Here is a 16,619-nt window from a genome sequence, read left to right on the forward strand (position 1 = left end):
TTATTCTTAGAAATCTGTTACTTTTCCTCATCTGTACCACTTGGCTCTAAATCCATTGTCTGAAAACATTATACGCCCTGCTCCATTTGCCAAGACGCAGTCAATCGCTTTCAATTCTTTCTTGACTTCCACATTATAAACTCTTACAAAGCTCATAGTGAAACTGTGAATGCCTGGAAATCAATGTCACAGGGTCACAGCACATGTTAAATCTTTCCTACACTGTGTACATCTTCAAATGTTTAGGAGGGACACTGAGATGCTTGAGTGTGTCCAGAGAAGGGCGATGAGGCTGGTGAGAGGCCTTGAGCACAAGCCCTACGAGGAGAGGCTGAGGGAGCTGGGATTGGTTAGCCTGGAGAAGAGGAGGCTCAGGGGTGACCTTATTGCTGTCTACAACTACCTGAAGGGTGGTTGTGGCCAGGAGGAGGTTGCTCTCTTCTCTCAGGTGGCCAGCACCAGAACGAGACACAGCCTCAGGCTGCGCCAGGGGAAATTTAGGCTGGAGGTGAGGAGAAAGTTCTTCACTGAGAGAGTCATTGGACACTGGAATGGGCTGCCCGGGGAGGTGGTGGAGTCGCCGTCCCTGGAGCTGTTCAAGACAGGATTGGACGTGGCACTTGGTGCCATGGTCTGGCCTTGAGCTCTGTGGTAAAGGGTTGGACTTGATGATCTGTGAGGTCTCTTCCAACCCTGATGATACTGTGAAATAGTATTTCATCTAAGGAGCTTCCCTTTCCCTGAACTTGCTAGCAGGGCCATCTTTATTTCTCAGATAAGGGCTTTTTTTATTAGTATAATAGAAAAGTGTCCTGGAGTCCTGGATACCCCAAAATTCCTCTCACACCGTGGTTTGAATGTGAGAGGAAAGGTGCAAAACCCTGTTCCCCCCCTGCCCTGCAGGCGTGAAGGGGGTGCGCAAGGGGCCCGTCCCACGCGAGGGGAGCCTGTGCAGTGCCCGCGCTGGGATCGGGCTGGGGACTGTCTGGGCACTCCACGCCTCGGCAGTGCTCACTCGGCTCTTTGTCAAGGAAAGGTATAAATATTGGGGTGCTTCCTACCTTAGAGTTCTCCCCCATCTGGATAGTTCCTGCAGAGAGTCCCGGGGCGCTGCGAAGGACAAGCTGCTGAGGGACAGGACAGTCCCCGTGTAGGACTGCTCCCACGGTAAGCACCTCTTTTGTGCAGGCTTAATAAGCCCAACGAGCCTCAGCTGCGAAGGACACGCTCCTGAGGGACAGAACAGTCCCCGTGCAGGACTGCTCCCACGGTAAGCACCCCTTTTGTGCAGGCTTAATAGGCCTAACGAGCCTCAGGTGTGCTTTGAAAGAGAGCGAGCTGACAAGCCTCTGCCCGCCCTTTCTCTCCGCCAGCCTGCCTCACCTGTGAGGGGTGAACCTTCTGCCCAGCCTGATTAGCAAGTGCGGAAAGCTGTGTTCATGGCGTAGCCTTCTCCATTTCCCGACTTCTAAAATAGCCAGATTTAGCCATAGCAGCCTTTGTAAGATATTCTCCATTAACTGAGTCTGCTAATTAAACTAAATTAATTCCTGTAATAGTTTTAGGGGCAGGGTTACAGGAAAATAAAGCAATTCTATTTTTATATACATTCCCTGCCTCCACAACAAAAAGAAAGAGGAAATTCCTGGCAACTCTTCTGTCTTTCTAGCTGGTTGAGAAAATGTTATGCAGATGAAGATGCAACTCCACAGAGCCTTTGAACTTTAAGCATCATCTTTACTTGGCTTTGAACTCTCAACAAGGACCATGATCTTTCAAAGCAATGTACTCTGCTTGTGGAAGCTTCAAACAAGGGGGAAAAAGGCATGGTTAGGAAAAGAAAAATCAAAAGATTAAAAAAAAAAAAGCTAGATGCTCCTGGAAGTTAAAAAAAAAAGGCAACAACTGAGTGGTATCTGAAGAAGTGCATTCAGCACTCAAGTGTCTCCCTAATTAATTGTTTAGATGAGTGCTAAAATAAATGCAGCGGCAGCAAAGATAAACAAACCACTTTAGTAATAAAGCCATATATTTGTGCAGACACACAAAAATAAACAGCAGCCTTTAATGAGCACAAGCAATGAGAACGAAGAGCACACTCAGTGTGGGGAATCCACGCTTGGAAAGCTCAAGCTCGAAGATATTTGAGAAGTGTCTTGCGACAACCTCCCATCTGACTCATGCTTGCCCCTTGTACAGCATCTTGGTTTGCACAGCGTAAAAATAAAAAGTGTCCTGATGAAGAATTACAGCTCATGTTTCACCTTGCCTGGGCAGCCTCACAGATGCAAGGAAAACACTTGTGGTAAAAGTGTATTATTCCTGTTCATAGAATCAACCAGGCTGGAAGAGACCTCCAAGATCTAATTTTTTTTTTTGTCTTGATGATTAATGTAAAAAAATCAATAAATGGACATGCAGAACAGCTGTGCCACACATGTGTTTCCAAAATGAGAGAGAAAAGCTAAGATCACTCATACTGTCTCTGTGACTGGAAAATGATCCAATGAAGTATGAATACTGAGGGAAGCAGTTGTCTTGCAAATCTAGGAAAGCAGTTTTAGTAGAATTGTAAGACTGTTAGAGGCAGGAAAATTCAGCTAAGTTCCCCTCCCAGAAACAACAGCATTGTGCTTTCACATCTAAGTCTTCCAAAACTTTATCTGGTTCTATCTGTAGATTTCCTAGAATCAGACTTTCCATGATTTCTTAGTCTCACAAATATTAAAGACACTTTTCACAGTAAACCCTTTCAGCTTTCCTTAATTTTCCATTGCTATTTATTTCTTGACAACCTTTCTAAAGACAGCTACTACTTTCTATAGATGATTCAATAAGCAAAGCAAATCAGTAAAAAGCCCATGTATGATACATATAAATATGTTATTCATTCCAGAAGTCTTTGTAAAATTGATGGTTTCTTTATTGCTGCTATCAACTAGGTGTGACCTGGAAAAGTGATTTAAAAAACCTTTTCACCAGTATTTAATGTCTATTAAGGGAAGAGAATAACACGAGTGTGTTGGATTACCCATAGGACAGATTTCAACTCCTCTAATTAATACCTGTTTGGAGTAGTCCAAACAAGATAGAACCATGATATATGTATAGGTCTATGGCTCTCCAAAGATCAATTCGTGGCATTTAATCAGATTGAGATACAGAATAAATCTCCAGCAGCCTATTTCCAAGTTATGACAAGAGAAATACTTGGCCAGAGAGGTATAGCCTGTATGAAATGATTGGCATCTTATCAAGACAAGAAGAGAAAGAAGCTGGATGATTGGCAACTTAATCAGAAGGAAAAGGAAAATAGAGAAAAGGAACAAAACGAGTGCCTAAATAGCTATGTGTTGGCTCCTGTGGTTGTCAAAAGTAGCCTTGAGCAGATAGTGGCAGGAGGGCTTACACTGAAGCTTGTCTACAAAGGAGACAAAACTATTCAGTGTTCCTTTGCATCAATAGCACATGGATCCTAAATGTATCTGATCACGTTTGGAGTAGCGTGATTCTGTACAGTGTTGTCTGCAGGTCACCATGGCAGCCACAAGAACACATCCAACAACATATCACGGACGCGTTGCTTAACTGTGCTTCGCTACTGAAAAACTCATAGAGGTTTAGCACAAAGTCTCCAGACTTACCTGAAAGCTAAAAAAACTCCACAAAATGAAATAAAGTCCTTGCACAGTATTTTGTCTTCAGGCCCTGCTTGCTGCTTTAATCAGTGTTCATTTCACATGAAGCCCAACCTGAACAATCATAATATTTTGGTAGCAGCATTCTTCCGTTAGTCTTACAGTGTGCCCCTGTCTTCTATTCAAGATGTTATTATTGCTTAAAATACCTAGACTAAGCAAAAGCTACACAAACTTTTCCTGAAGAACTGAGGAATGGTGGGCTAGAGGTTAGATTGTCAAATTGGCTTTGCAGCACTAGTACTTACAAGTACTGCTTGGTCTGTTCACAAAATACCCTGCCCGTGGATGACTTGTATTCATCCACAGAGCACAGTGGGTCAACAGAGAAGCTGAAAAATAATGCCTTAAAAACATAAAATTTCTTTTTCCACTTGAGATGGGGAGGTAGGGGAATAATGGTATGCTTGGAGGGAAATCCTAGTAAGATAGAGACCCATATCTTGTACAATATTTTGGCTCCTGCTAAGCCTTATTAGGGCAAATTTAAATATATTTCCAAGTAATTTGAAATCCTCTATCAGACTGCAGCATTACTCACTGTTGCATTTTATATGCCAGAAAGATAAACCTTAATGTCTAGGAAAATTGTTTCTGGAACTGTATATTGCACATTTTCACTAGAATTCATATCATGAGCTTTGACACAGAGATAACTAAGCGATTACTTGTCAACCTCTTCTCATTTCATCAGTCTTAAAAGATAGGATAAAAAAAGCTTTTCATGTGTAACAACAGCCAACATATTAGTCCTGCAGAGTTATCAAAAATGTGGAACTAAATATCAGACAAGCCCAATTTGAAATGATGAAACACTTCTGAATTCTAAAACAATTAGGCTGATTTACAGCACATGGCCTGATACACTGCAGGTTTGAATCTCTTTTTTACTTTTTAAAAGCCAACACATTTTTTTTAATGCTAGTCATAAATTAGTACAATTGAGATTTATTTGTGGGGGGGTTTGGTTCATTTTTTTCCCCCTGAATATTATTCAAAAGCAACTATTATATGTCCCAGGGATGCTTGTGGAAGATTCATATTTTACCTGGGAAGAAGATGTACAACACAAGTGAGTTACAGACCTAAGAAAGGCAAACCATAACTATAGCTGAAGGACAGCAAAATCTCCTTTTTCTGTGGCTTTTCAGTGATGCTGTGCTACAGATTTACTCAGTTTTCATTCCTAGGTGCATCATTTCTGCTTGTAAATCAAGGACACTGGGGTGCTATGAAGATTAGTCAGGTGAGGCAGTTTTCTCCTCTACTCTGCATGATGGTTGCTTCCAGGAAAAAATATGTGCACTTACTTCTGATTCCACTGAGGTTGAGATTCAAAGCAAAACTGACACCAGCAACGCAACTCTGCTTCATCATGGTACTAAAAACTCACTATCTGTGTTTCAATATCCACCTGATTATTACCTGTGCTCTAAGACAAATAGAATCCTGGAGAAACTCTTCTTTCAATTACCACAAGACAATGCCAGTGATGGCACTGATATTGCTCAAAACTACTCTGAAGAACACTTGGGCTCCTTTTTCACAGAACACTGGCATTTACAAGATAACACATAAAACAAAAAGGTTCAGAGTGTCCACAACATTCTTTTAAGGCTTTAACTTTTGCAACACATGCAATGCTTTTTTAAATGAAAGTTCTGTTTCTCTATACTTAAGGGTATTAATATTTTAGTATGACTGCATCTGTGAATGAAGACATTCAAAAAGCCATTATGTTTTCAACTTAGGTTAATAATAAGGCTATTTTTCCACCCACTCTCTGGCACAGCTGTAATGTTCTTGGCCTCAAGTGGGAGGCAATGTGGAACAAGGATTAGCAAGATAGATGATATAAAACATACAATGCCAGTTCATATGAAATATTACTAGATTGGAAATGACTGTTTACTGTCTCACTGATTACATGACCACTTTTTTTCCATCCAAAGAACACAGAGTATGTGGTGCTCCCCTATGCCAATAAAGCTTAGTGCATAGCACCTGGGTAATGACAAATTAATTCTTGAGCTAAGCCTGGTGCAGGGGTCAGCCAAATTCTTAGGCAGAGTTTATCCCCAGTACTATTTTACATGACAAAAAATGCATCCCTCCCATTCATCAGTGTTAGCACAGAACAGAGATTACACAACAGAAAATTAATAAAATGGGCGGACCAAAAATACAAAAACAAAAAAGTGTTTACAGTACGATAATAAAACATTTAATCTTAGATGAGGAGGGAGTTGGAAACAGCTCCCCGTGGTCAATTTCCAAATAAAATTGGACAAAACATTTAGGAATGCACAAACAGAACAAGTGTGGAATTGGCAGGCAAAAAAGCTGGATGAACTAGCAGGTCTTTTTTCATTTAGGTTAGATTGCCAAACCTGAGACCTTTGCATCCTGGAACATGAGATCTCTTGCCTGATCTTGAGACCCACCTCTCTTCACCAGCACCACAGAGGCACAGGCATGAGCAGTCAAGGACACTGAGCCCTGGCTCCCAGGAAATCTGGGTACCAAGGTACCTTAATTCCAGAAAACCATGTGGGTCCAACTTCTATACCCTGTCTAAACATAAAACTTCTTTTACCACAAAGTCAACACAAGCTGTTTAAATTCCAAGTGCTCAGCAGTTCCCATTACTTGGACTACTGGCCACAGCTGCTGCCAAAGATCAGCTTCAGAGCTGAAAAATGTTTTCTTTAATAATTTTAGTGAGAGAGCATTTCCATGCGAAAGAGAAACAGAAGTGTTTCAAAATGACAAAGTAATTTCCTGTCCTTAAGCAAAGTTCTTCTGAAAAAGCTGTTTGCACAATCCACATACCTCCATTTTCATGTAAAGAGCTTAATGATTCAGTAAAACATACAAACAGACTTATTTCATTACTCTTCCAGCTGCAGATAATCTGTATTCGCTGAGCAATCTATTCCCACCCCCAAATATTTTCACTGAAATTAATCTTAATGTTCACTCCTCCTTCCCCCAGAAGCTAACATCTAGGCACTCTGAAATGCACATTAGCCACTTCAATAAATAAGTTGAGCAATTTTTTGTTTTCTTAACTGCAGCATAGGGCATAAGTGGATGATCTCTTTACATGCCCTGGATGACAGGAAAGACATTAAGTACTAGAATTTTTCCTGTTTGACTAGCCCAGTGAGAGCAAGCCAAGTTTGCTTCTAGTTGTCATTTCCAGAGCATCAGAGTTTCCATAAGCAGTGCCTCATCCAGAGTAAGGTCACCAAAGCCTCAGCCCTGTGCACCCCAGCCTTTTTTTTTTTTTTTTCAGGGCATTGCTCCAACAATGTGAGCAACTACCCAGACTCAGAAAGTCTGCTTCTCTGGCACACTCAGTTTATCAAGTGTAGGAGAAATGTTAGATGAGAAGACAGAAAAAAGGAGAAGTATGCACATTCCCTTCTCCTACTCACTCTCTAATGATCTTTGTGCTATTTTCTTTTAAATCTTACTTAAAATTTCAGCCCATAACAGTAAGATCAGCAAGAACAGCTCACTGCTTCAATGAAGATGCACAAAGCCCTTTTTTGTTGAGGACATGGGTCTAAAGCTCTGGCATCTGGGCTGTACAGCTTTCAGTCCTCTTTGTCTATGCTGTCAGTGTTTCAGGACAAAGACCATTTCACCAATCTGTTTGTGTAGCATATTGTACAATCTGCTCTGTGCATCCACAATACAAACAGCAAATGGTAACAAGAGCATGTGGACGATTTTGGGTCCCTTTGTTATTTGCAGTGCATGGTCCTTGGTCCACAGGGAGCGTGGCTGCATTCCTGACTTGCTGCACACACAGTGTGCCATAGCCACTCTCCATGAAATCTAAGTGCTGTAATATTGTCTATAAAACTATCCCAAAAGGTTGTGTGTCCACCCCACCCCCCTCCTATTTTGAGGGAGTGATTCAAATGTTAAAACCATGACCATACAAATGGAACTGAGACATCAAATTACCTTTGGTAATATCCTCCTTAAATACAAAACAAAGCCATGACACTTAGTGAGAAAGAAGAACAATTTGTGCCAGATGCTACCTAAAGAATATTCAGTCATAAATGCTACATACAAATGTATGGAAAAAAAACTCCATCTTTTAAACAGATGGCTCCCCAAAATCACACTTGACTGCAACAGTAATAATGTTTCTTACCCTTACTAAATATTTGTCCTTTTTTTCATTTTAATATAGCAAGCACTTCTGACATTTGCTGTACAGAACATCACACTCCTGCTCCTTGCAGCACAGATTGCTAGTCTGATGCTTTACAAGCTGATTTCTCTTTTGTGAACTGAGACCTTGAATATTTTCATGGGGGGAAACGCAGATCAACGATTTTTTTTAAAGTGAGCGAAACAATTCTGTGTAATGAACATCAGTTGACATGGGCAATTACTCTTTTTTTTCCCCCCAGAAAATAAACTAACCCACAAAACCAAAGAGGAGACTGTAACTCCTCTGAATGGCATGTGCCTTACTGATTGTACCAGAATGTCAAGTGCATGCATAAACACGGGGTGTGTGTGTGTGTGTGTGAAGTTCAGCAGTGACACATGGATCATTAAAATGTAAGCTATGTAGGAGAATAAACACGTTTGTTATTTGATTTGGCCAACAATAAAGAAAGTTGCTGTAGAAACCATTCCACTGTTTCCCAATTTCCATAAGAGAGGGGTTCAAGACCTTTATTTCCCCTCTCCTTTTCATTTTTGCTGCTGAATGGAGAATAAAAGATTTTTTTTGGGGCTAGATTTCATGTATTCACTTTTTAAAGAATAGCTATGAAAGAAAAATGAAATAATAGCAAACATAAAGGAGATGTATACTTGAATGGCATTTTTGACATTCAAACATATTCTGTAAAAATATCCAATACATCACATTTTCTGCTTAATGATTAAAAACACAAGAGCAATGTAGAAAACTGGTTATCTTGATCACTGGCTTTTAACACGTCTCTGGCTATATCCCTGTGTTTTCATGTGTCTGAGTCTTCCATTTATATGATATGAATATGTTAAGACAGCTTATTTGCATTTCTACTTTTATGTAGGAAGTCACACAAAATACCTTCCTGGATCTTGTTGTGGCATCTCCGAATAATGTGAGAATCCTGCATTGGTAATAGCACTGAAAATACCTCCAGGATCATTCAGTGAAATCCTTCTGCCATCATGATCAGTTACTGTTCTTAGTGGAAGGACTCTAAGCCCTAGAGCAGATCACCCCAACACCCCTCTTATTGTACTTGAGCTCAGGCTGCCCTTCTCCATTGCTGGTGCATCCATTATAGCTGCACTCCAACTAGGAACGACACTTGTGCCAAAATCACACATTCGTTAGACACTTGGAAAATCATCTGTAAGAGGAATGCCCACAAACAGCTTTCTCAAGTAGTCTCTTCAAGTTGCTCTGAGAAACCTGGTCTAGTTGAGGATGCCCCTGCTGACTGTAGAGGGGTTTGGACTAGATAACCAGTTCTGAGCTCCTCAATTCAAGAGAGATGTTAAGGTGCTGGAACATGTCCAGAGAAGGGTGACAAAGCTGGTGAGGGGCCTGGAACACAAACCCTATGAGGAGAGGCTGAGGGAGCTGGGGGTGTTTAGTCTGGAGAAGAGGAGGCTCAGGGGGGGCCTCATTGCTGTCTACAACTACCTGAAGGGAGGTTGTAGCCAGGTGGGGTTGGTCTTTTCTCCCAGACAAACAGCAACAGAAGAAGGGGACACAGTCTCAAGTTGTGCCAGGGGAAGTATAGGCTGGATGTTAGGAGGAAGTTCTTGCCAGAGAGAGTGATTGGCATTGGAATGGGCTGCCCAGGGAGGTGGTGGAGTTGCCATCCCTGGAGGTGTTCAAGAAAAGCCTGGATGAGGCACTTAGTGCCATGGTCTAATTGAGTGGATAGGGCTGGGTGCTAGGTTGGACTGGATGATGTTGGAGGTCTCTTCCAACCTGGTTGATTCTATGATTCTATGACCTTCAGAGGTCCCTTCCAACCCGGACCATACTATGATTCAGCAATTATGCATTGTGTACACAGGCCTATTGGCTTCAGTCTCTTTCTAGCTTCAAGCCTATCCCTGTCAGCAAAACTATGAAGAACATGCTTTGACTTTAATCACTTGCTGAAGTCATCAGGACTGTATGCTTAGTTGAACAGGGGTCTTTATAAGCCAAATATTATTCTTAGTAATAAGGAGACCTGGCAATACACTAGATGGAGCATTTGATAGTAAGTAACATTAATTTAATTAAATTCTCTTACAGCATACACTCTGCAGCTAATGCAGTTTACAGTGAAATTTTCTCCAGCACTCATTTAAATATAATTGCTGCACTTATCTTGTCATGAGGAAATTTCTGAAGGTTACTTGTGCTATGCATGTGTAAACCTACAAGCTACGCTGACCTTTAATTGTGAGGGTTTTTTTTAGCTACTTAAACTGCAGCATCTAAATAAGGATGATAATAATAATTATAATAATAATAATTCCTTACTTTCACACAGCACCTTTAACTCAATATATACCCAAGTGAGAACTAACAAGCAACAAAGCACAGGAAGGCATTGCATGCTAAGAGGTCAGGACTGAGCAGAAAAACTAATGTTGTTAGAAACAGAAAGGCTGGAAGATAACACACTCAGAAACCAGAATTTTGAGTGTTTTTCCTCAATTCTTCCAAAAAACATAAAGGAGTACTCTACAGAGATAATTTCATAGCTACCTTTCAAATATAAACTGGAATTACTAACAGCAGCATCTCACTGTGTCATGAGAAGAGATTCACAATCTATTGACCCAATTGTCTGGTTCAGGCATTTTTCTATAGGCAACCCAGTGCTGCACTGGAAAGTAGCCTACATTGTTTATCAAACTGGAAATGGAGAGGTGTCAGCCAAAAGAAGCTCCCAAAAAAACCCAAGTAAAACTTCAGTGCTCACAACTGTCCACAAGTCTGATGCCTAGAGAGTTTAATGAGATTGAGACAGGTGCAGAGGAAGGACTAGAAACCTGCTGAGCATGATAGAAACAAGCATTTGGGAAAGCCTCACCTGTGCACAGTGGACATTTCAGGCCCTTGTCTATAGTTAAACCCTCTTCTACATCTCTATTGTAGACTCTTTTTCTTGTCTTCTCTTTCAAACAACAATTCCAAGCGCTCTCAAAGACCTGCTCTATTTCCCCCTTTAAAAACAGGGAAGAAACAGTACATTTTGAACTGCTCAGGCAGAGTGCAACCAACCAATCCACACAAAAGTGTCAGGGGCCATGGCAGGTGAGAAATGCCAAACCTAAAGGAGAAAAAACAAATTTTCAGGCCACTCAACCTCTGCCCAGCACTCACCACTGCAGAAGGAAACCCAGCTTCTCAGTTTTTACTTCTCTGTATGTGTAGCTAGGTGGATGCTTGCAAGAGTGAGAAATTTTTGACATGATGTCTATTTGGCCATCAAGGCTTGACAAGGTACTATTTTATTTTCCTTTTTGGAACCAGTAAACAAAAGAGGGAACCAAGGATTTCTCTCTTCCCATTCCCCCCCTCCTGCTCAAACTCAGATGCCTGTCACATTAAGAAACATCAAGTGATTTTGTTCAGCCCTTATGGCACACAATAGCAGACATTCAAGGGAAAACGTGGGACTGTGAAGCATTTTAAACTTCTTAAATAAAATGTGGACTAGAGGAGACTCTCATTCAGAAGTAACATTTTCCCTTCCACAGAGAGTTCCCCCACGCTCCAGTGAAGTGAATTAAAATTGACACTGAGAAAAATCTAATTGAGCCAGAGACAACACAACACTTTTCACTATAGAAACTGAAGCCCCAGCGGAATTACTCGGGTTAATATAGTCCATTTTAAATCTACAATGATTTTTATATCCCATGATCTGCAAATAATAAAAGAAGTCTGTTGTTTAATACTCATTCTTTTAATTAGGAGAGGCATAGGAAAAGCGGGAGCCGATGCCTATGGGTCTGCTCCACACTCCTTTTCTAACTGCAGTCCTCATCAGATCCAATTAATACATGAACAAAGCAATGCAGATCTCACCTGGGCAGTGTTGACATAACAAAATCTTTGTGTCAGCTTGCTGAGGAATTCAAGCATTGGGAATGAAGGGAGCAGATTTGATTTAGGCAACACAACAACAGCAGAGACAGGATATCATTCTCTGCATGATCAAAGTCACTCGAAAATTTTGGGAAAAGTGCCCCCAGACATCTGTATCTCACTTCTTCCAGCTGGTAAAAATTGAGTGATGATATTTGTCTCCCTTTGCAAAACATGGGGAGATCTATGTCTGAAGCAGCAGCGCTGCTCCTTACGGTGCCACATTCATTCTTGCACCTCAAAAGCTTCATTTATATTAATCTACTGCCTAACGTGGTACAGCTTCCCTAAAAATGCAGTTGAAAGCATGACATCTTGAGCTACTAGGACAGTTTAATTACCCTTTGAAATATAAATTTTACAAATTCAGTTAGGCAAATAAAAGATGTGGTGTATTAGAAAACACCTTCCACCTCTTTACAGCTTCCCTTATTCTTTTAAATGAATGCATAACTCATATGTAGTTATTTTAAATTAAAACCACAAGGTAGTAGACATCGAAGTTTTTTCTTCCACAAATAATAATGAATTTATGCACCACTGAGTTTAATTTGCAGAGTGAAAGTTTAACGTCCCACTTAAAACTGCATACTCATGGGCATAGATTAGGCAGTAATTAGGTTCAGTGAAAACGTGAAAAAATCCACTGGAAACATTTAAATTTAATTTATTCACTGGCTTGTCTCAGAGTGTTTTTATAAGCAATTAGAAAGACACAGATTCCTCAAAATGCCTTCTTCCTAGAGATAGATGCACCAGGAGATAGACACCGCATATGCAGCCTTCCACCCATAGCTCACTGGCTTGAGTTAATCTCACACCAGGCTCAGAAGCCACAACCAGACTGGATGCTTAGGGAGTTATTTCCTATTCTTTTCAAATATGCTGATGGTTGCAGTGCACTATGGAACTAATGTCTTAAAAGAACCTGGCATGGCACATCCTTTCCTGGCATTTGTATCACAGAAGACTGACACTGAGGAGGGTGCAGGTTCTACCAGACCCAAAGCATGCCCAATCATAGAATCATAGAATCAACCAGGTTGGAAGAGACCTCCAACATCATCCAGTCCAACCTAGCACCCAGCCCTAGCCAATCAACTAGACCATGGCACCAAGTGCCTAAGCCATTCTTTTCTTCAACACCTCCAGGGATGGTGCCTCCACCATCTCCCTGGGCAGCCCACTCCAATGCCAATCACTCTCTCTGTCAAGAACTTCCTCCTAACATCCAGCCTATACTTCCCCTGGCACAACTTGAGACTGTGTCCCCTTCTTCTGTTGCTGGTTGCCTGGGAGAAGAGACCAACCTCCACCTGGCTACAACCTCCCTTCAGGTAGTTGTAGACAGCAATGAGGTCCCCCCTGAGCCTCCTCTTCTCCAGGCTAAACACCCCCAGCTCCCTCAGTCTCTCCTCACAGGGTTTGTGTTCCAGGCCCTGCACCAGCCTTGTTGCCCTTCTCTGGACATGTTCCAGCACCTCAACATCTCTCTTGAATTGAGAACTGGACACAGTACTAAAGGTGTGGCCTGACCAGTGCTGAGTACATGGGAAGAATAACCTCCAATATTGTCCTCTTACTACTCTTCTCCAGCAGAAAACACAGTGACAAGATCTGATGCAGAGAACATGGAAGCAATGAACTACCAACTAATTTACACTGCAAACACTATGCACCTAATCATTTCTTAACACATTTCAAAATTATAGAACAACAGACACTCTTTCAAAGCTTTCCTGGGGTTTGAATTTCATGTTAAGAATGAGCAAAGCTGATGACATATTTATGCTAAAACATTTTACATGGTCTTTAGGTTTTTATTGGGACCCATCATTCTAACATTTACGTGTCTCTTGCATCACCTCATCAGTGACAGAGCAATGCGTATCGCCTTGGAATCTCCTGCTATTCTTTAAACAGCAAAACTTCTTACACTGTGGGTTTTGATTTCAAGCTTTTATTTATTTGTGTATGTGTGTGCATATGCACTTATGCATGACTTTATTGGGGTGACAGGAGCAGAAGATGAAAGCACTAAAAGGCTGCTCTTGCGGTGGAAATGAAAGACTTGGAAGCTGCAATGCAGCTGAAGTATGTGCTCATAAGGCTACTCCCCCATTACACTTCATTTTTGACATTGCTCAGTTGTCAAATGCTTTCCTCCTTTGAGCTCAGTGCCAAAGCATGTGAAGATTTCAGACAGGTTCTCAAATTCTTTGCAAACTCCCCCCCTATGTTACGAGCAAATGATTCAAACATTAGAACAGAATAGAATTAGAGGCACTACATAATAAGAGAAGGGTTGTGGCTTTTTTTCCTTAAGTCATTGTTCTTTAAGAAAAACATCATTTTTTTATGTGGCAGGCAGATAAATATTGTATATTTATTCATTTAATAGAAAATTGGGAGAGGAAAGAATTTCAGAGCCACAACAACATCATAAAAAGATCGAAACTCATTGATGTGAGCTTTAATATGCAACTGAAGAAATTGAATACCATAAATCTCAAACTGACAGTATCTGGCATTATTACAGAGGTATATATTTTTATAATATGGGCACCAATCTTGAAAATGCTTAAACATGCATGTGATTTTATGTCTGAGTATTATATCCATTGATTAATTTCTGTGTGCAAATGCGTGCATGACTGGAGTAAGATTTTTTCATGCATTACAATTTTTGCCTTTAAGATTACAGATTTGAAAGGAGGGTCAGGGGTGGCCTCGTTGCTGTCTACAACTACTTGAAGGGAGGTTGTAGTCAGGTGGGGTTGGTCTCTTCCAGGCAACCAGCAATAGAACAAGGGGACACAGCCTCAAGTTGTGCCGGGGGAGGTACAGGCTGGATGTTAGGAGGAAGTTCTTGCCAGAGAGAGTGATTTGCCATTGGAATGGGCTGCCCAGGGAGGTGGTGGAGGCACCGTCCCTGGAGGTGTTGAAGAAAAGCCTGGCTGAGGCACTTAGTGCCATGGTCTAGTTGGTTGGACAGGGCTGGGTGCTAGGTTGGGCTGGATGATCTTGGAGGTCTCTTCCAACCTGGGTGATTCTATGTAAGATCACGGTTTAAGACATTATTCAGAGTCAACAACGCAATCCGATTAGCTGCTCTTTTCCATATTATTGACAGTTCAGGCTGTTTTACCTGCCTGCCTGTGTGGTTTTTTTTGCTGATGTAATTGGTGGCACTAGGAAAACACATTGTCCACTTATACTTTAAGAACATTTGTGATGTCTTCATAAAATCATAAAATGGCTTAGGTTGGAAGGGACCTTAGAGATCATCTACTCCAACCCCCCTGCCACGGGCAAGAACACCTCCCAGACAGACTCTGCTGCTCAAGGCCTCATCCAGCCTGGCCTTGAACAAGCCCAGGGAGGAGGCATCCACAGCCTTCTTGGGAAACCTATTCCACAGTCTCACCGCCCTTGTACTGAAGAACTTCTTCTTAAGATCTAGTATAAACTTACTTTCCCTCAGCTTAAAAACATTCCCCCTTGTCCTATTGCTAGGCATCCTTATGAAAAGTCCCTCTCCAGCCTTCCTGTAGGATCCCTTCAGGTATTGCAAGGCAGCTATAAGGTTCCCCCCAGAGTCTTTTCTTCCCTAGGCTGAACAATCCCAGCTCACTCAGCCTATCACAGGATGTTAGGGGTTGGAAGGGACCTCTGGAGATCTTCGGGTCAAATGCCGCTGCCAGAACAGGACCATAATCTAGTGCAGGTCACACAGGAACACATTCAGATGGGTCTTGAAAGTCTTCAGAGAAGGAGACTCCACAACCTCTCTGAGGAACCTGTTTCAGTGCTCTGTGACCCTTACAGTACAGAAATTCTTTCTTATGCTCAGGTGGAACTACCTGTGCTGTAGTTTACACCCACTGCCTCTTGTCCTATAACAGGGCACAAGTGAGCAGAGTCTGTGCCTTCCTTTGTGTCACCCAGCACTCATCTATTTATGCATATTTATTAGATTCCTTCTGAATCTTCTCCTCTCCAGACTAAAAAGCCACAGGTCTTAGCTTTTCCTCTTAAAGCATACTCCTGTCCCTTAATCATCCTTATAGATTTCTGTTGGACTCTCTCCAGTAGATCCCTGTCCCTCTTGAACTGGGGAGCATAGAACTGGATGCAATATACTAGGTGGGGCCTCAATAGGGCAGAGTAGAGGAGGAGGAGGAGAACCTCCCTCGATCTGCTGACCACATTCTTCTTAATGCACTCTAGGATACCATTGGCATTCTTGGCCACAAGGACACATTGCTGTCCTGTGGATAGCTTGTTGTCCACCAGGACACACAGGTCCTTCTCCACGGGGCTGCTCTCTAGCAGAAACCTCCTAACCTGTGTTGGTGCAGTTTATTATCCCTTCCCAGGTGCAGGACTCTGCACTTATCCTTGTTGAATATCATTAGGTTCCTCTGCGCCCAGCTCTTCAGTCTGTCTGAGTCTCCCTGCATGGCTGCACACCCTTCAGGTGTATCAGCCAAGCCTCCCACTCTGGTATCATCAGCAAACTTGCTGAGCAGACATCTGATAAAGATGTTGAACAGGACTGGACTCAGCACTGATCCCTAGGGGACTCCACTAGTTACTGGTTTCCAGCTGGAACTGGCACCGCTGGTCACCACTCTTTGCACTCCATTGTGTAACCAGTTCCCACACCTCCTGAGCTTGCTCACAAGAATGGTATGGTAGACAGTGTCAAAAGTCTTGTTAAGGTCAAGGTAGACTACATCTACTGGTCTCTCTGCATCTACCTATTCAGTTAGGACACCATAGAA

At 41.9% G+C, this 16,619-nt stretch overlaps 1 protein-coding gene across 17 annotated transcripts in view; it reads right to left on the reverse strand.

The window, feature by feature from the left end:
- Window positions 1-16,619, reverse strand: part of CELF2 (CUGBP Elav-like family member 2) — a 649,329-nt gene that overhangs the window by 129,296 nt on the left and 503,414 nt on the right. Inside the window, exon 1 of one of the 17 annotated variants that reach the window (XM_064142685.1) lies at window positions 1,062-1,233. The exons of the other annotated variants lie outside the window; for them this stretch is intronic. The gene's annotated coding sequence lies outside the window, so the exon portion shown is untranslated. Of the gene's footprint in view, window positions 1-1,061; window positions 1,234-16,619 lie in introns of those variants that run through there. 17 annotated transcript variants of the gene reach the window in all.

This window comes from Pogoniulus pusillus, chromosome 4, assembly GCF_015220805.1.
Source record: "Pogoniulus pusillus isolate bPogPus1 chromosome 4, bPogPus1.pri, whole genome shotgun sequence".
Taxonomy (NCBI): domain Eukaryota; kingdom Metazoa; phylum Chordata; class Aves; order Piciformes; family Lybiidae; genus Pogoniulus; species Pogoniulus pusillus.